The sequence below is a fragment of the Mesocricetus auratus genome, unplaced genomic scaffold, assembly GCF_017639785.1.
Source record: "Mesocricetus auratus isolate SY011 unplaced genomic scaffold, BCM_Maur_2.0 Super-Scaffold_100003, whole genome shotgun sequence".
Classification (NCBI taxonomy): domain Eukaryota; kingdom Metazoa; phylum Chordata; class Mammalia; order Rodentia; family Cricetidae; genus Mesocricetus; species Mesocricetus auratus.
In genome coordinates this window covers 11,732,496-11,753,347 of record NW_024429188.1, presented here as the reverse complement: position 1 = coordinate 11,753,347, position 20,852 = coordinate 11,732,496, and positions in this window count along the sequence as shown.

The following is a 20,852-nucleotide window of genomic DNA, read 5'->3' as shown; positions in this document are numbered from 1 at the left end:
CCAACCCTTACCATGTACCCTTCCCCTTGCTCCCTCTTGAAATAATGACATCTTATTCTTTAGTTGTTATTGATACCAGCATGTACTTACTCAAATGCATGAATGCACACATGCACATGAGCACACATACATACAAGAGCCTGTTTATGCAATGACATCACAAAATCTGAAGGCAAATGGATGGAACTAGAAAGAAATTCTCCTAATTGAGGTAACCCAGAGCCAGAAAAACAAACATGGTGTGTCCTCACTCACTCATAAGTGGCTATTAACTATAAAGTGAAGGATAACTGTGCTATAATCCACAGGCCCAGAGAGACTAGGTAACAAGAAGGACCCAAGAGAAGACACTTGGATCTCCCTGGGAAGGTGAAATAGAAGAGATCTCCTTGGTGGATTATGGGCAGGTGGGCATGAAAACTTGAGGGATTAGTTTGGGGGTGGTAGACAGATGGGGATAGTGCTGAGAGAGATGACTGGAAAGGGGTTCATTACCAGGTCAGGTCAAAGCCTAGTACAAGGGGAAACTCCCACGAGTCCATAAGGATGGCCCCGGCTACAACTTCTGACTCCCATGAATCTACAAGGGTGTCCTCAGTAGAGATACTTGGCAGCAGCAGACACATAGCCTGAACTGGCCATCTCCTGTGATAGGTTTGGTGACTACCCCCATTGTCCAGTGACTGATGGAGGCATATTTAGAGACCCATGGCCAAACCTTGGGCTGAGCTCAGGAAGTCTGCTGAGGAGAGGAAGGAGGGATTGTAGGAGCCAGGGACATTGCAGGAAAACCCACAGAAACAGTTTGTCTGGCTCATGGATACAGAGCCTGAACCAACAACCAGGGAACCTGTGTGGGACTAACCTAGGCCCTCTGCATATATGAGACATTTGTGGAGCTTGGTCTGTTTGTGGGACTCCTGGTAATGGGAGCAGTGCTGTCTTTGGTGCTCTGGCTGGCTCTTGAGAAGCTATTCTTCATGCTGTATTTCCCTGCCCAACATGAATACAAGGGGAGGTGGTTGGACTTATGCCGGTTTAATATGCCATGCTTTGCTGAAGCCCATGGGAGGCCTGTCACTTTAGGAATGGTTACTGAGGAGGGGTGTATAAAGGAACCTGAAGAGGGGAGGAGGTGGGAGTAGGAGGAGTGGAGGGAGGGGAGGCTGTGGTCAGGATATAAAATAAATAAATTAGTTACATTTTTAAGAGTGCTTATTTGTGTACAGGCATCCAAATCTATAAATACAATGTGCTTAGTTCATTTGGTATTACTTGTATGATTTCATGGCCTACCACTCTGTATTGGATACCCAATTAGGAAAACTGCTTCTCCTATGCTCAGCATTCCTTACTTGCCTATATATATTTTATTCTAGAGCTGAAGCCCAATAATAGTTCCGCTTTCATGCTAGCATATCTGGTTGTACTTCTTTAGGTCTTCCTTAGGCAGACATATTGTTGAGGTATCATGGGTAAAGCTTCCCTGCCATTTCTAGGAGACACAATCTCACAACAGCTTTCCTGGTAAGACTATAAGTCAAAACTTACAATCTTTCTGACCCCCTCCCTCCATGATGTTCTCTAGCCTCAGGTGTAGGAGTTATGCTGTAGATGTAACACCATCACTTGTTATCTGTATCTTGTCCAGTTGTATTTTTTGTAATGCTCTCATTCTGTTGCAATGAGAAGTTTCTTTGAAGAGGATTAAAAGCTACATTTACCTATGGATATAGGGCTGTATATTTAGAAAGCTGTTAGAAATTGTGCTGGTTTAGTATATTCCCCCTTGAAATTCATGGCCTCTATAAACTCAGAAAATACAAAGGTCTCATCTTAAGGGGAAATAAGAGATAGTTATCCTTATTCTGGAACTATTTTTGGTGACTATGGCTCAGGAGCACAGATTTAGGTTACCCTAAATCCCATGTTCCAACATGTAAAAAGTTTCATGAAGTTTTTTTATAGTTTTGCAAAACAAACAAAGTAATAAATCAAAACAAGTCTATAATGTATTGGTGACCCCGCAGCAGGGTTGGATGAGGCAATCTGGCAGGAAGAATGGGTCCCAAAAGCAGGCAACAGAGTCAAAGACATTTCCTGATGTCACTATTAGGAGTTTCACATGAATACCAAGCTACCCAATGGTAATGTATATGCAGAGTGCCTAGGTCAGTCCCATGCAAGCACCCTAACTGTGGGTTCAGTCACTGTGAGCTCCTATGAACCCAGGCTAGTTGGTTCTGTGTATTCTTGACACCACTTGGACCTACAGTCCTTCCTCTCCCTCTTCAGGGAAGAGGCTTGGAAGACAGAAAGGAAAGGAAGCTTTGGTTAGAATGTAAATACAAAAAGAAATTAATTTAAAAATGCATTGGTTGTTACATAAAGGAGGTGAGGTGTGCATAGAGAAATGTGGGGAGCTTTTTTTGTTTGTTTTTCGAGACAGGGTTTCTCTGTGACTTTGGAGCCTGTCCTGGAACTTGCTCTGTAGACCAGGCTGGCCTTGAGCTCAGAGATCCGCCTGCCTCTGCCCCTCAAGTGCTGGGATTAAAGGCATGCACCACCAATGCTTGGCTGGGGGAAGCTTTTTTTTATAGTCCTGAGATGCTATTTGATGACATTCTTAACTTTTGGCTCTGTGGAAACTAGTGGTGGGCTAAGTTAATAGATTCCCAAAAAGGCTTTAATCTATTGTTAGTTCTGAAACAGAGGAGGGCCAGAATTTAGCCCAAGACAATTTAATTAATTTCTGGGCCTGCAACATTGTAATCTGTCCACTGCACTGAAATTCTAATTAGCCAGTTAGTCTCTGCAGACACAGATTCCTTTCAGAAATTTTCTTTCACACTGTCTTATTCCCAGGTGTTGGTTGGGTTTCTGGTATCAGGCATGATCTCCATCCTGTTGAGCATGCCTTTAGTTCAATAAAAGAGATGTTGGTTGCCATCAAGATGTGAGTGCCACTATTGATTGCATCCTTAGTGTATTCATGTTTTGCTGGTCATAATTGTAGTTCACAAGCATTGAAGCTATATAGGACTATTGGCTGCTTTCCTCTTTGGAAGCCTGCATAGAACCTTCAGATACAATAAAACTTGTCTTCAGGGAGTAGGCTTTCAGGTCAGATCTAGCTCAGATCCTCTGGGAGTCAACCAGTGGCAACAATAATAACCTATATTTTTTTCAGAGTCCCTTAGATTCCCTTGACCAACAACTCAAAAAGAAATTTCCCATAGCTAGTGTTAGGGTTTCTTTTTTTTTTTTAGATAGTCTATGGCTCTTGTAGGGAATATTATCAGCCAAAGTGGGATAGCTTCATTTGGACTAGATATATATGTATGTATCCTCTCTGTGTGTGTCTGTATGTGTATAGTATTTATTTAAATAAATTATAAAATTATTACTTTTAATATATGTTTGTGTGTATGTCTTCGTGTGTGTGTGTGTGCATGTGTCTGTACAAATACACCTGTGTGTATCAGCCTGGGGTTCAATTAGACTAGGCTAGTTAGCCAGCAAACTCTAGAGATACTCCTGTTTTCTGTTCTCCAGTGCTGGGTTTAAAAGTACATGCTACCACCTCTTAACATTTTTATGTCAGTTCTGATGGTTGGATTCTTGTCCTTGTGCTTATAAGACAAGCACTGTACTGATTCAGCCATGTTGCTAGCCTGATTCTCAAATCATACATCTATATAGTTTATATATGTACACATATAAGTTGAGAATATATGTCAAGAAGCTATAATTTATGTTTTTAGCTTTCAATGCTATTTGATGAATGTTTTACATTGTCATTAATGTGTCATGACATATAATAAATTTAATTAAAACAAGTATAAAATCAGTTTGTATATATATTAGTTTTGTATCAGGTAGATGACATTTTCTCTCAGTTCTTTGATATCTTCTTTTAAAATATTGTTTAATCTTCATATGATTTTAGTCACTTGTTAAAGACTTTTCATATGTTCTGATGGGATTTTAACTGGGAGTATAATCTTATCAGGGAAGAATTAATATTTTACCAACTACATATTCTTTCTGTCTCAGAAAACAGAATGCCTTCATGTTTTCAAATTTTTTACATCTTACGTTCTGTTTTTAATAATTTACCTATACATCATATTAAGATTACTTCAAGCACTGCTTCAGTGATAACTATGACATTTTTTCCATTATGTTAATAAAAATTTCATATTACCATAGTATTCATCAAGGTACTTCATTTCTTTTTTTATTTATATTAGTACTGCTTTTGCCTTGTGCCTTAACCTAGGTTCTGGACCTGAACTTAGGTCATCAGGGTTGTCCAAGGAGTACTTTAATCAACAAGTAATCTTCCAGGTCTTCTTTCTTTTTTTTTTTTTTTTAAGATCGGCTCTCACTAAGTAGCCCTGACTGACCTAGCACTCATGTAGATCATACCAGCCTTGAACTCACAGAGATCTCCTGCTTCTGTCTCTTAAATTCTGGGATTTAAGGCATATGCCTTCCTGCCTGGCACTCCAGCTCTTACTTTTAATACTTTTCAATAATTTTGTTTATCTTATTGTTTCCTATAAATAATATATGAATCTATAACTGAACAATTTTTAAAATGAGTTTAATAAATTTGTGGGTTTTTTCATTGTAATATGTTTGATCTTTTGATGTCTTGATCTATGGTTTTTAAAATCATTTTCCCATTGTTGCATTGGTTTTCATCTTTTGTTCCATGTGTAGAATATTAGTTAAAACCATAAGTTCAAGCATATGCCTGCTTTGGCACAGATCCCATTTGAGCGTGTTAAGAATCAGGAACTGTTAAATTCTTTGTGCCTACGGGTCCTTCCTTATAAAATTTGAAAACTGGGCTAAAAATAGTCCCCATGACACATGGTAATTGAGAGGGCTCTGTGAAAGACATTTTGAATGTGCCTGGAACATAGTAGGTTCTCATAGCTGTTATTAATCATTTCCTGGGCTGTTTTGCCTCTAGAAATGCTGATATTTTTTATTAAATGGTTATTATCAAATTAACAAACATGTGCTGCTTATATAGCTCTACTTTTCAGTTACACAGATAAATTCCATAAGAAGATGAAATCATGAATTTTTTGTTTAATGTACTCCATGCATACCTGATAAGTCTATTTTTAAACTTTTATTGGTGTTATACAAGTTTGAGCCTTACGTTATTTAAAAGCCTATCTTAACTCATATAGTTTTGATTTAAAATTGTTTGCATTCTGAAATGTAATATTAATTATTTAACTCATCATTTATCTAAATATTGATGTTTATCACCAGATCTTTTAATTCTCTCTAATATGTTTTGTTCTTTATATTACTACAACTTTAACAGAATAGTCTCACACTATATACATTTAAACTTGCTTTATTTCCTTAACAATGTTGTGAGGGGTATTCATTCCAATGTAAAAAAGTTATTAGTTATTAAAATGACTGTTTGATATGCAAAAAACCTAAAATATAAATGCTAATTCTTCCATTTATTCACACTGTTTAAATTATATAGTACTCTACTTTTGGGTGATATTCATTTGCCCATTCTGTTGTGGGTGTGTCACTCTCTACTAGCTTTGCTTGAAAGCTAAACTGCAAGTGTTCACTCTACTAGATTCAGTTGTAGCATCATATAGGATTTCAATTACAGCATGGACCTAGACTCTTCAGTCTGCATGTCCAATTCTGGACTCCCTCCCTATCTACAGTACAATAACTCCTGGTTTTAACAGATTATTTCCTTGGGTCTGTTATCCATAAGATGTACATTTCTTCATCTGTAAGTAATGAGGTTGGATTAAATGATCTTGAAGGTTTATTCCAAGAATAAAAGTCCATGATCTATAGCTGTTATTCTTTTATTATTCTATGGCCAATGCTCTTTAAAATTCTTTTCTGCTCCTCCCTCTGAAAATCTCCCCCCACTATTGTTCTGGAAGCTAGCCATTGTCTAACAGACTGGACTATAGTTTAACACGTGTTTCTAAAGCATCCATCTTCTGTGATACTCTAAAATCTTCCTCTTTTGTAATTGGTGGGCTCAGTATCCATAGGGTACAGAGACATCGCCTCTGTCCTCAGCATGAGTGCTCATCAATTCCTTTCTTACACACACACACACACACACACACACACACACACACACACACACACACACACACACACTGAATTCTTTAAGTCACAAGATAAATAACTTTTGGGTACCCTTCAGGATGTGAAGCAATAGTGACAGTATCAGAGAGAATAAGATATGTTTTCTATCACTCCATAGTTTTTCCTTTACGTTTTAAATATTTTCAATACTCCCTGACTATATTTTATTGCTTCATCTGTTTCTTTGCTCATATGTTACTTGGAGAGGTCAAGGCACTCTCTTTACCTCTAAATAGCACACCACTTTACTAAGAGAAGTTAGGAAAAGTCTCGGAAGCTGAGGAAGCCCTTCAACCAAAGAACAGTTAGTTACCTTTAGGCTATAAACTCCAATGCTTTTGGTTCCAGTTTACTTGGTTAATAAGAATCAATCTAGATCATTCTGTCTCTCTCCTTCCCTCCCCCACCCCTGTTTTCTTCTCCCTCTCCCCTCCCTCTTTATCTCCCTCCTTCTCATTTCCCCCCAATATCTCTCCTCTTTATTGTTCATCTCTAATCATACATGGAAAATTTCAAGTCTATGTCTTTAAACCAGATAGTTACTATTGCTGTATTTACGGTTACTACTATTTGTGCTAGTCATAGTTGTCATTCTTGTGGCTCTTAGTGGTACAAAATGAGTGAAACTCTTCCCATGTATTTATTTCATTTATGTCCTATGTTAATATTATTTAGCCTTTTGTGTGGAGAGAAAGGAGACAGAATCTTAGGGAAGCTGAGTAAATTCCCCAGTGTAAAAGGGATTGTAAGTAATTAAGATGTAGTTTTTGAACCTCAGTCCAGATGACCAAAGAGCTCATTCTCTTACTAGAGCTTCAAGCTGGAATATTCTCACACATGAGCTGAGTTATCTCTCTCTGGAGTACTAGCAAATGATAATAGACTTCAGCCTTCTTTCTGCCCAAGCCTAGACTGAAGCTCTCAGAATCCTCCAGAATGTCCTCAGGAGCCCCTAGAGAAAAACTCATCAGATGTAGCATGGAAGTGAAACCCTGCTTGTGAGGCCTATATGACAAAACACAAAATGGTGTCTTATCTTCAACTTCCATTCTAGGGGTCTCTCTGGTGTTAAGGTGAGCGAACTGAATCCAAAGTCCATTCATTTGAGGCTCTTGCTGTTATAAAGCATAGTGCCTTACACCGTAGATCTGAATGTTGGGATTATGAAAATTTCGGCATCTGCGTGTGCAATGACCAAATATGAATGCAAAACCAAATGTGTAATGAACTTGAGGCGTTTCCTTCAGTATTTGTGTCTGTTGTGTTGCACTGCTTCTCTGAAGCATGCTCACTTTGCACTTCTCATGCTGTCATATCACGCTCTGCCAATGAATGCTACACCTCGGGTCATACTCAAGACTATTTATTGTATATCATACATTGCAATGTGGCTTAATATATGTAACATTTTTTTCTAATCTTACACAAAAAATGACCTATGGAAAACTTTTAAGTTTTTCACGGTCATTTGTCATTCTCTAAGCATCTAATTAATATATTTTTGAATTGCACTGCATTAACATTTTGTTTTAAAATTTGCTATATGAATTGCTCAGTTAAGTTGCATAAAAATCATTAAAGGAATTTTTGGATTGTAACTAAGACATAATTTTCAACAATTTTTGAAATGGCCGTAAACTTATTTCTACTATTTTGTACTATGTATTTATACAAAATGGTCAAAATAAATAAACACATTCATTAATATGCAAGTCTGTTTTGCTTTTAATAAATGGTAACCTTATATTTATACCAAATAATATTTTAAGTAAATTTCCTTATAATTTGTTATCAGTAAATATTGATTTGTGTTTCTATTTTATGAGCCTGGGATTCCGTAAAAATTTTTTTGAGGCAGAAGACAGCCTCCAGTATAAAATGTTTAAGAAGTCCTGCTCTGTTGGTGATTGTTCTATATATAATTTAACGTCAAACATTTTATTACAAGGTCGGGAGTAATCCAAACATTTTGTCCACATTTCCTCTTAATATTTTTAGAGTTCCTGAAGCTCTATCCTTCCCTAGGTCATTGCAGTATCATGTCTCCTTACTAGACTCCACTCTTGTCTGCAGAATATGGTTTGCAATATTTGGGAATTTCTGTAACCAGAATGCTTTTGAATCCTCAAGTGCACATATCTGAGCATCACCAGGAAGTTTGAGACAATTATAATGGATGCCATCAAGCAATGTCAAACTAAAAGTGCTCATCTACAAGTTCTCACCCTTAAATATATGCCCACTTACTTTTAAATGTGTTGCTAAAATGTGTCAGTGAAAGAAGGAATTCTTCCTGTTATTATAAAGCATTGCCAAGAAGAAAATATCAGTTATTCTCAAGACACATTTAGTTGAGCCTTCCTCCCACATCCTAAATACTTATGTTTATGTGAGTTACATCTGTCCAATGTAGCGATTGTTTCATCTTACTCAAACTAATAGAGATGCTAGGAACATCTGGTAGTTGATAGTTAATTCTTTTTTTTTTTTCATTGCACCTTTTCATAGGAAACAGGGAACGCAATTCAATATATCCCTTGAGAGACTCTAGCATTTATGACAGGTGTGTATTTCTTAACGAGTCGTTGGTTGACACCATTGCCTCTCCTAAGTCCAGCTGGAAGTACATTTATCTGGCAAAGAAGAGAGGGGGAGGAAAAGTAAAATTTGAAAGAGAGTTAGGCTGTCAGGTGGTTGTTGGATAAAACATCCAGTTCTCTTCAGAAATATTTATTCTGCTTATTTTGTGCAATTTCCTGCAACTGCCTTTTATAAGTCTGTCACTATGATGACTGTCTGTTTTTGAGTTATTTAACTGCATACTATTAATTTACCCAGGATTTTAAAATGAGGTTTTTAGTCAGTGTGGAACTAGGAATTGGTTGAGCATGCTGCTTGATCTTTATGACAGACACTCCCATCCCAACATCTCAGCATCTCTGTCTGGGGTTCAGAAAAAGGATGAGTGATCACATCCTGAATTTTCTGACCCTTTCTTAGTAAGAGTTGTTTGATCTCTAAAGACATTTTTTTAGCTCTTTGTGACCTCATAGAGATTATCTCTATCCTCCCCAGCAGTTACGATTAGCTAAGGTTATTTTTGCTGAGAACATCTCAGGGCTTGAAGTGGAAGGGTGAGGATGCTGCATTCTTGGTAGAGGGCCAGCGTTTGGAATTCTTTCCTTGATGTGACATAATGAATCTCAATTGGTCTGCCCCTGGGCCCTAGCACAGCAGCCTCAGCTGGACGAGCCTGAAGGACCGCGGATTCTTAGGGAGAGGTGCAGTGGTGGCTGAAAGAAATGCTACTAGTAGGTAAACGGTGAGTGCTGACCAAGAACATGGCACCCGTGTCACTGAATATGTGACTTTCCCCTTTGAAGTCTTGATTTATGAGGAGATATAAAATATTCTAACTTGTTTCAGTGCTAATGGTTTTTATGTCATTTTCACTCACCTCACATTTCTCACACTGAGATACCGTAGAAAAATCAGCTTTTTGAGTTTAACTTAAATTATTGGTTCCTAGACACACACACACACACACACACACACACACACACACACAGGCAATTAAGCAAATCAAATGTTTCTATTAACAGCAAGGGATTTCTTCACACATTGTGTTTGTGTATGTGTATACTCACCAGTGCACATGCATGTGCAGATGCCTGTGTGTGTGTGTGTGTGTGTGTGTGTGTGTGAGTGTGAAGCTCAGCTGAGCTTCAGAGTCCAACTCTAGAATCTTGTTTCTAATGAGCAGAAGGTCTGTCCTTCTAGCTCTTACTTGGAAAGGAGGACCCTCACTGAGACCCGAGGATCCATTGTTAGGTTGGGCTGGCTGACAGGTGAGTCCCAGGGGTCTTCGTGTTTCTGCCTACTTGCATTAGCATTACAAGTCCAAACTACCATGCTTACTTTGTTATTTAATATGGGTTCTGGGGATCAATTCCAGGTCCTTATGGTTGCACAGCAAGCACTTTAGTTACTAAGCTGTCTCTTTAGCCCGGATTCTTCTCTTCCTAATATTTGATGTTAGGCAAAATGTAATATTTACTTAATGGCTTAGTGGTTTCTTGAAAAGATAAAAATGTGGACTATTTCTAATTTATCCTTCAAAATAAAAATACATCTCCAAAACGTGGTATAGCATAACTTCACAATTCTTATTCATTTCTCTCAAGAGTCATCTAGTAGTAAGTTGATGATAATATTTTCATTGGACTCATGTCTGTACCTCCATGTTAAATTATCTGGCTAGTCTTTGTCGTATAATTTTACTTAACTCACCAAATTATTTTGATTTCTTCCAAGCATCATAAAATGGCAGAGCTAATCCAAATAAGCATTTGGGTTTAAACAGGACCAGGCCACAGTAGGGTGGCCGCTAGAGTTTTGGTGACTTCAGTGCCTAGGCATCTTCAGCCCTTCCTGCAGATAAGTTTAGAAAAAAGCTAACTCAGTTCTCCTGTAGCCATTGGTTAGCAGAAGCTCACTTATCTTTAGTGCTACTTAGTGACTGTCCAGCAGAGTGTTTCCTTGGGAATATCCACTTGGAAATGGAGTTGATAATTGCTGCTTGCGTTTCCTGCAGTCAGCCTTTTTTTCTCTGTCTTTAGGGGTGGTCTCCTGATGGTCTCAAGAATTCCATGAATGTTAAGAATGTGTGAGAGTCTGGGACTCTAATTTCAAGGCAATTTCACCTGAACTCCATTCCTTTTTGTGACTGAAGTAAAGAGAACTTTAGTGATTACGTTAATCTCTTCAGGAAAATTTCTTGTTAAGGTTGTGTGTCAACACTGGGAAAGTCACTGTGAAGGGAATTCTCATTCATCTTGGCCACTCTGTCTACAAAGTTTCTTTGTCTGAAAATCAATGTAACAGATTTTTAGAATGACCCAATAATAAGTGTTATATTTCTTCCATAGCAGGAAAGAGATTTCTTTTCCCAGGTATGGGCTTCTATTCCTCTTTTCTTTAAGTCCCAGGAGTGGTATTTAATCTTTGAGAACATTATATTTTGCATATGGTAATGATTGTTACAACCATTGGGGAAATTTACCAGGAAATTGATGCATTTTTTCCTTCTTCCTCTCCTTCACAGACGTAGCAATGATCCTAACACCATTTTATGTGATCTGAGATTCTTGATAATGGACTCAGCCTTAAAGATTTAGTTGAAATATGTGCATATAGGCTTTGCTCATATCTATTTGAACATATGCTTAGCAATAGAGCTCCATCCAATGAAGATAATCCAGAATCAGCTACACAGTTTTTAAAGCTCAGCTTGCTGACTTTCGCTCCCCCCACCACACACACATGCCCAGTTTCTGGTTTGATGTTTCTGAAGTAAGCCATACAAATCTGCCTCACCAGTTTCTAGGCAGTATTGATGCTGTTTTCTCTGGACCACAGTTTTTGAGAGTCTTTAATGAAGGAAAAAGCAAATGCCCCAATGACCAACATCTGAAGCTGCTGCTAGTACTTCTACTGATATCTCCATCAATTCTGCAGGAGTGTTGAAAGTGTTGGAGCAACCCTATTACTATCAGGAAACTGGTGAATCTATCATTATCCCCTCATTAAAAACCGTGAAAGATGGACCAGGGTTATTGTCAAAACATGACCTCCAGTACCATGATTTTTGTTTCATACCCTTGTATTGCAACTGTTAAGCTGTGAGAAAAACGATTACAAAAACCACTTGGATAGTTAGGTTTTAGTATGTCAGTTTAACACCTAGTTGAGAAGAATGTGCTTTTTCCACGTCATATGGCTTAAAAGGTTAGTTAAACTAGGACAAGCCTTAATGTGTCTGAACTGGGTTAATGAGTAACTGAATAATTTACTCATATGTGTAGAATAATCCTCACAGCCATATGATAGGAAAGTAATCAACAGTTTCAAAACCTGACATCACCAACCTATTGTTTTCTTTTAACTTAACTGACAGTTCCTACATGCCTTAAAGGGAAATATGAACTAATTAGCTGAGAAGGGAGAAACCACCTGGCAGAGACACAACTCGAATTACATATGCAAGCCCAGTCACAAAGTTAGGTTACAGCATGTGGAAATGGATGAGAAAATGGGGCAGTAAGAAGCCATTGCCAGACAAAATCTGATATAGAACCTCTGCCAAGTGGCTTAACAACAAGTTTCAACAATGCTCTGGATGCTTTGTGAGAAGAAAAACCATTGTGATAGGTCAACTGTTATAAATGATGTCAGTGTTCATGTCTTCTTCCTCTAAATGGCTTTAGTGGGCTTTATGTAGACATTCCTTCTGAGAACTTGGTGATGAGTCAGGTTTGCTAAATGCAAAAGTGTTAAGACTTTTCAGATGAGCGTTTGTTTCTGTTAGTGACAAGCAATTGTATAGAATTAACAAAGTGGGAACAACAGGCTCAAAATCTACTTACTAGTGTAGAACTGCAATTTATGGTCTCCCAGGTCAGTGCTTGGGTTGTACAATTCTAAGAGGCACTATGGGGAGTAAGGGTGTTTGGATCATTTTGAATTTTGTAAGGGGATTTTCTCCGTTGAGTTAAAGAAGTATTGGACAGCTATCCAGGCTTGGATATTCCCTCATACGATATATTTCTTATCCTGTTCTCCAGGAGAAAGGAAAGCCTGACAGTCATTTGAGAGGGGAGTCTAACGATTGTAACCTGATGTTTTCCACATCCGCTCTCTGCCTACTGTGGTTTTCTCCTTGTACCACCCTCACTGTTTTTAACTGGTGCCTTCCCCCTGTTTTCTCTTGTCTCTCACTGCCTCTACCTGCATCAAAGTCAGAGGATTTGGAGAATCCCAAAGGGATTATAGTCTGGCCTCTAAGTAACCTCAACTAAGTAGCTTGTTTGGCTACCCCACCCAAAGGAATTTCACAATTTCATTTGTTTTGCCAATTGCCTCCAGCTAGATTAGAGAAACCTTGTGTATTGTATGATTTTCAAACACAACTTTTTCCCTACCCCTGCTATTGAGTATGGAGCTAAAAAAAATAGAAAATCAGATATTGATCCCTTAATGTGATAAGTGTTTCAGTAGTACTTGAGAGTTTTAGTTTGTCTCTACTACAACCCTCAAATGCAGTGGCTTCAACTATTGTCATGTTATAGATGAGGGAACTAGGGCATCAGGAGGCTAATTTCTATAAGATTCCCCACCTAGTAAGAGGTAGGTCTAGAGCTCAAGGCATCCAGGCTCAGAATTTATGCTCTTAAACAGTTGCATTTACTGGAGCTCTTGCCACCAACGGAGTACTCCCTCCAATGGGGACATATGCTGTTTCTCCTTAAAGTCTGTCCCTGCTCCTACTAATATTTAAATGCTCTCATCTGTCTACTCCCTTCTAGTAGTAGCACAGGATCTGTTCTGGTCTCCCAAGACATGACTGTCACTGTCAGGAGACCAAAAAACAGTGCTGTGAGAATTCCCTCTGATCTTATTGGCATCCATATCAATAATACCCATGTTATTTTTTATTTTCGTTTTATCACTGAAATAAATGATCAAGGTAGTTCACATCAATAATCAGATAGTTTGCTCCCCTCCTTTCTACTTTTAACATCAAGATCACATTCTTTAAAGGTAACATACTTCTAATTAGTCAGAATTTATTAAATAGGTGTATTGGAAGGGGGTTGCTTTTGGCTCCATTCTCTTTGATTTACTAAGTACAATTAAAATGGAAATTATGTTTTACATATTAAAAACATGCACAGCATTGAAGAAATATATTTATAGCTGTATAGCACTTTCATTTTAGAGAACTATGTAGAGATAAGAAGTCAAGATTTGGGGGCTAGAAATATGGCTCAGAGGTTAAGAGCACTGCATGTTCTTCCAGAAGTCCTGAGTTCAATTCCTAGCGACCACATGGTGGCTCACAACCATCTATAAGGAGATCTGATGCATACAAGCATGTACACAGATAAAAAACTGTATGCATGATAAATAAATATTTAAAAAAAGATGTCAAGATTCAAATATTGAGCTTCTTAAGGAGGAGATAAGTGCATCTTGTTAATTTTAATAAACTTACATGAAGTAGTATACAAAATTCAGAAAAATCTCAAAACTGAGACTCATTCACTGATTCCAATATGTACCTTGAGATCATTCATGTATTCTCTTAACAAATACTGAGATCCTGTTGTATAAGCAGAGCTCAATACAACATAGAAATGTTTTCTGGTATTTAAAGGTCAGTGGGACAAATAAATCTTGAAATAAGTAACTCCCAGTGAAATCTGTTGTGAATTTTCATGGTAGATGGAGAAATGCTCTAGAAAGGACAACAGAAACGCTATAGGACAGACCACAGAAATGATATAGGAAGGACCTAGTCAAGATAAAAATGAAAACCTTCCAGAGGATTTGGTATTTATGCTAAGGCCTGAAGGATATGGAGGGTCAGCCTTCTGATAAAGAAAGTTCAGCCTGGCAGTGGTGGTGTGTGCCTTTAATCCCAGCACTCGGGACGCAGAGGCAGAAGGATCTCTGTGAGTTCGAGGCCAGCCTGGTCTACAGAGAGAGTTCCAGGACAGCCTCCAAAACAATACAGAGAAACAAAAAAAAAAGGTTAAAAACAACAAAAAAAGAAAATTCAAGCATTCCAGGTAGAAGCAATAGTGCATGTGTAAAGTCAGAGGTAATGAAGTAGGTAGCATAGCCAAAGAACTGAAACATCAGCTAAAACCACATTTTATTTTGCTGAATGAGAACATTCAGTACCAGAAACTTGAAGAAAACTAACTGTCCATTGGTACTACATGTAAAAAGCAGGTTATCTGAATTCAGGAACTGGTCTCATACAAATTATTTCTTTGGCCTTATATTGGGTGGTTACACCTTGAAGCAAAGCTGCTGTTAGCTCATCTGATAGTTTTGCATGACTAAAAAATATAACCTCTTTCTAGATTGATGAAAAATTTTGTTAGAGAAAGATATGCCTGTAGGAGTGAACCCCACAAAGTTATCCTCCCATGAGGGCGGGGACAAGTAAATTAGCACAGGAAGCTAAAGGAAAAAGGACCTCCTCTTTTGGAAACCGGCCATGCTTCTGACTCCCAGCTTGTGTGATTCTCTCTCTCTGGTAAATAAATATATTGTATTCCCTATTACATTGACTATCATCATTATATGCCAAGATTGGTGTCAAGAATTATGCAAATCTAGCATTTGCCATTTGAATGGTGTTCTATTGTATGTATAGCCCATATTATATAATTACAGTTGTGGCAGAAGATTCAGACCATTGAATATAAATTAGCGATGTCTTAAACATCTGCTGAGAAAGATTCTATAAGCACTGGACTTCAGCGACCTTCTATTGCTTCCTGATGGATTATCTAGAGTTGAACCATTGATCTTGACCTCCTCTCAGGTGCTTGAATTTTCTTAGCTTCTGATTTATGACCCATTGCTGCTGTGAACATCAATATTTCTGTTTATTCTTTTGCCTGCTTTCCTGCCTACTTGTTCCTGATTTATTGTTTCCTATGATTGTGCTCATTTTCTCCATAAGAAATTAAAATCTCCATTAAATTGTAGAATGAGAAATGTAAATTTTAATTTTGCTTCCTTACTGGGTTTCTCTCCTTCTCCCATTTAGAGCTTGCATTTTCTGGTTGGTCATATTTACAGCCTTGTTTGAGATTACTGGTGCCTCTTCCACAAAGTATAAGCTACAGAAAATGATGGATGCTAATCATGGACTACAATAATTTTTTCAAGTGTTTTATGCATTAGAATTCAGGAGTTTTCACAGAGCTTACAGATGATGAACCAAAACAGAAAGAATCCTTAGTTAAATAATCTTCGGTAGCTATAGAATAAAAGGAGGGTAATATTGCAGAGCCTTCTGAGATGTTAGTATGCTAGTGTACTTGTATTATAAATCTACAATTATGTGCAACATTTTAAGAATTAGTTGACCAAATTAACAATAATATTCTTTTTTATATTACTTATTTGTTATTTTTAAGACAGGATTTTGCTAAGTAGACCAGTCTGGACTTGAACTTGTGATCCTCCTGTCTTACCCTCTTGAGTGCTAGGGGTACAGGCATGTGTCACTAAGCTTAGCAGTAATGAGACTCGTATGCTTCCTGGAGTAGTCTTGCCTGTGCTAGGTGTTTTGATCTGGCCTTAGACATTCATGTTTCAGAAGAGAATGGCAATAGTAGACCATTCCTTGATACCCCAGGACACATGGATAAATGAAGTTTGTTGTATGAGAGCTACCATACAACAGTATTTAGTGACTAAGGATGGAAATTTTAAAGAAGGCCAGTGTAGACAATTTGGAAAAAAGAGAAGTTGTGATTATGAAGGCTTTTTCTCTTAGCTATTTAAGGCATGCCTCTCATTATATTGAAAAACTGGAGTGCCCATGTAGAAATAGGCTATCAGATCATGGTGTATGGTAATAGGTGTGGTGTGTCTAAACCATAATCAAAATCCTTGGTTCCCAAGTCATATACTTTTATATTTCTATTTACTATCCATGTCTTTGGAGAAATTTTGAAATATACATGCATGCCTTTCCCCCTTTACACTATACACTGTGTTTTTAAACTCATCATTATATTTGTGAACTCATTATACATAGAACAGTTCATTTTAAATATAACTACTACACAGGGGCTAGATTTATGGCTCAGTGATTAAGAGCCCCTGTTGCTCTTGCAGAAGAACTTCATTCATTCCAAGCACCCACAAGGTGGATCATAACCATCCATATCTCCAGTTCCAGGGGACATGACATCCTTTTAAAGCTCCCAAAGGCACCAGGCACACATGTGGTACACATATATACATGAAGGTAAACATTCATATACATAAATAAATAAATCTAAAAGGTATTTTTAAAATAACTATACTGAATTCTATTGCATGACTATTTTGTGTTAGTTACATATTGATGGGAATATAATGTGGCTTATAATGTTGTAATGGTTCAACGTTTATTGAACATTGATTGTTTCACCCACATTGATAATTTTGTAAGATATTTAGAAGTAGAATAGTTGAATAGAAAAGAATGTTAATTTTCCTTCATAAAGTTAGAACCAATTTATGCATACTTTATAATATATGAAAATCCATAATGCACCTTAATTATTTTTTGTTCAAACTAAACAATGTTATTAAAGATGTGATTTTTTAAAATGGAGATGTATTAGAAATTATTTTCTGAACAGGACATCAATATCATAAGCACCAATAATAAGTAATTTGGATCTTATGAAGATGAAAAATCTTCTGTATGGCAAAAGATACCTTCATTTGTGCAAAGTGACAGTCTACATAATGGGAAATATCTTTACCAATTATACATCTGATAGAAAGTTACTATCCAAAATGGATAAATTATTAGAAAAACTGAACATCAAGGAAACAAGCCACTAAAAAAAATAGTACAGAGTGAAGCAGAGAGTTCTCAAAAAATGAAACACAGTTGACTGATAAGCACTTAAAGAAGTGTTCAACATCCTTAGCCATCAGGGAAATGCAAATTTAATTGAGATTTCATGTTACACTAGTCATAATGGACAAGATCATTCAAACAAATTACTGCACATGCTGGCATTGATGGTAGAAGTGCAAATTGGCACAGCCACTATGAAAATCAATGACGTGGTTTCTCAGGAGACCGGGAATAGATGTATTTCAAGATTCAGCTATACCACTCTTGGCCATATACCCATCTTACTATAAAGATACTTGCTCATCCTGTTCATTGTTGCTCTATTCAAAATAGTCAAATATAGGAAACAGCCTAGATGTCCAAGTGATAAATGGATGATGAAAATGTGGTACATTTACGCAATGAAATACTGTTCATTAACTAAGAAAATTAAATTATGAAATTTGCAGATAAATGGGTGGAGCTAGGAAAAAAACCAACCAAAGTGAAGTAAAAAGAAGACACCAAAAGAAAAATATTCTATATTTTATCTTATATATGGATGCTAGCTTTTAAAATTTCAACATATATGCTATATTCTAAGTAACCAGAGGTTAGGTATGCAGTTAAGAACTTGGGTGAGGAGAGATGTTCTCCTAAGGAAGGGGAAATAGAATATATTATGATGGGGGACTAGAATAAGAGGATTAAAATAGGGAAGAGGATGTGAGAAAAGGGTAAAGGAGGGACTACAGGAAGGAACAATTAAAACTAAAGGCTATTTGAAAAACAATGAAAACCTGCAACTGTAGAAGCTTGTTAAAAGATATACATGTATTGAATGAATTGAAATGGAATCACCAAATTATAGGGGAGACAATGCCCTACCTAGATACCTCATGTTACTTAGTAAAATCTCCAGTGCCAGGAATGAATTTGCATCAAATTTGGTCATTGACCAAAGGAAGCCCATGGAAATGCCGTAAACCATCACAGGCAATTGTCAAGGCTATTGATTGCTCTATACAACCTGATGCTAAGGTGCTATTAACTGAAGACAACATTTATGCTATTGAACACAGAGAAGTCAAGCTACCTAGTAGCTTTACCCCTATTGACCAGCCAAAAAAGCAAGGAACACATACAGCCCCCACATAAAACACAGAAATGAAAAATCGAAACAAACAAGCAAAAGACCAATAAGACAAAAAAAAAGCCAAAACAAAGAAACTGGAAACAAAATGTTGACAAAAATATCATTGAGTTTATTTTGGCTGTTAATTTCATTTCTTGTTTTTTTTTAAATAGAGACAAAAGAAGTGGTTAGGGGGTGGGAAGGATTTGGTAAGAATTAGGGAGGGGAAAACATAATCAATATTTATTTTATGAAAAACAATTTTTCAATAATTAAATAAAGAAAATGGGGATGTATTGATGTATTAGAACTGTCAAGAAATACTACAGAGTGAATAGCCTCAGGTAAAATAATTTTGCCTTGAGGGGATACTTGTGTTACCTACAGAAAATGGGATTAGGGATTTGAAGACTAATATACAGGACATATTTATTGAATCACTTTGAAAAGTCTAGTTTTTGTTGTTGTTGTTGTTTTCAGACAGGGTTTCTTTGTATTGTTTTGGAGGCTGGCCTAAAACTCTGCTCTGTAGACCAGGCTGGCCTTGAACTCACAGAGATCTGCCTGCCTCTGCCTCCCGAGTGCTAGGATTAAAGGCATGCGCCACCAACGCCCGGCCAGTCTAGTTTTAAAAAAGATTCTTGAATTATAAATCTGTTCCCTGAGCATGAATGTATTTTAATTGGTTTAGTTTTGCAATCTTGCTTCATGACAAACATTTTTCTGGAAGGACACAGACACACACAGACACACACAGACACAGACACACACACACACACACACACACACACACACACACACACACACCAAAAAGAAAGGAAGGAAGGAATGAAGGAAGGAAAAGAAAAGGAGCTCCAGCACAGAATAAATGAATATGGGCCTCTCAGCATGAAAGTCTTAGATCTAGTATTTTACATTCAACAATAAGATGAAAGAAATCCAGGGCTTATGTCTCTTTAGATCTTTATTTACAACATGTATATTCCACTCTGATGACTGGAAACCATGAGTGAGCATTAAGAGTGAGATGAGCAAGGCATGTTAGCACATGCCTTTAGCACCCTGTAAAGCATACTGAATGGCCTCAGGGTTTGTTTCCAAAGCAGGAAGATCTGGACTTAATACATTTCCTTAACTAAAGTAAGGAAGCAAGGATACAGTAACAGAAACATCAGTGGGGTCAATGAAGCTAGTAGGGTAGTAAACTTGTGCCTTACCTTCAAGGCCACACAGCGCTATGGTGGATCTGGACTGTCAATGGTTTGCAAACTTAGGTTTAGGCTCTTCAGAATTTAAATGGCTCTAGGGACTTAACAAGTGTTCCAATGTTACTGTTGAAACCCAGTGTCATATTTTGTGGTAAAACAGAAATAGCCCTATGGGACATTTGAAGATAATAACTGTTCATTCTTTATAATGTAACTTTGGTTATACCTATTTAAATAAGAGGTGTCAAGAAATGACCTAGTTCTCTATTTTGTCTCCACTATTCAAGTTGTTTCTGCATAGTACTAGAAATTCCTGGGACATAGTTCCTGTATTCACCATGTATTGTCTCTGTTCTATGGGAGTGTGAGCCACAAGCCATCTCTCTCCTCCCATTCTCTAGGTCTTTGTTAGGAAGAATTTGATTGCTTTTAACGCTCCCAAATGAACTACTGTTGCTGCTGCAGTTGTAGTCAGTGTTCTTTAGTAAGAGAATGAGATGAACAGACACCACCAACCATATCATTAGCTTGATCACCAAAATGAAGTTGGAGCTCAGTGCTTCCACTAATGCCAGTAGCTCCTTTTCTATAATTATGGATCTGCTCATTTTTGTTTATCATTAACCTTTGGGAGTTTTCTGAACAATTAGGGCTTTAGAGATACTTATTTATTAATGCTTCCTTCTGCAGAGACTTTGAGAGAATTGATGTGACTGAGGGAGCAGTTCTAATGACAAGATTTATCACGGTGTACTTAGAATGACTCTTATCTTTAAAGGCTGTCTGCCATTGAAGTATACATTTCCTGTTGACCCTTTGTCTTCTCAGAGTAAACAATGTCTCTTAAGTTCATAGATTCTTGGTGGCATTATTGTATTGTATCTTTTGAAGTTAGCCATGTGAAAAAAAAGTGTAATTTAAA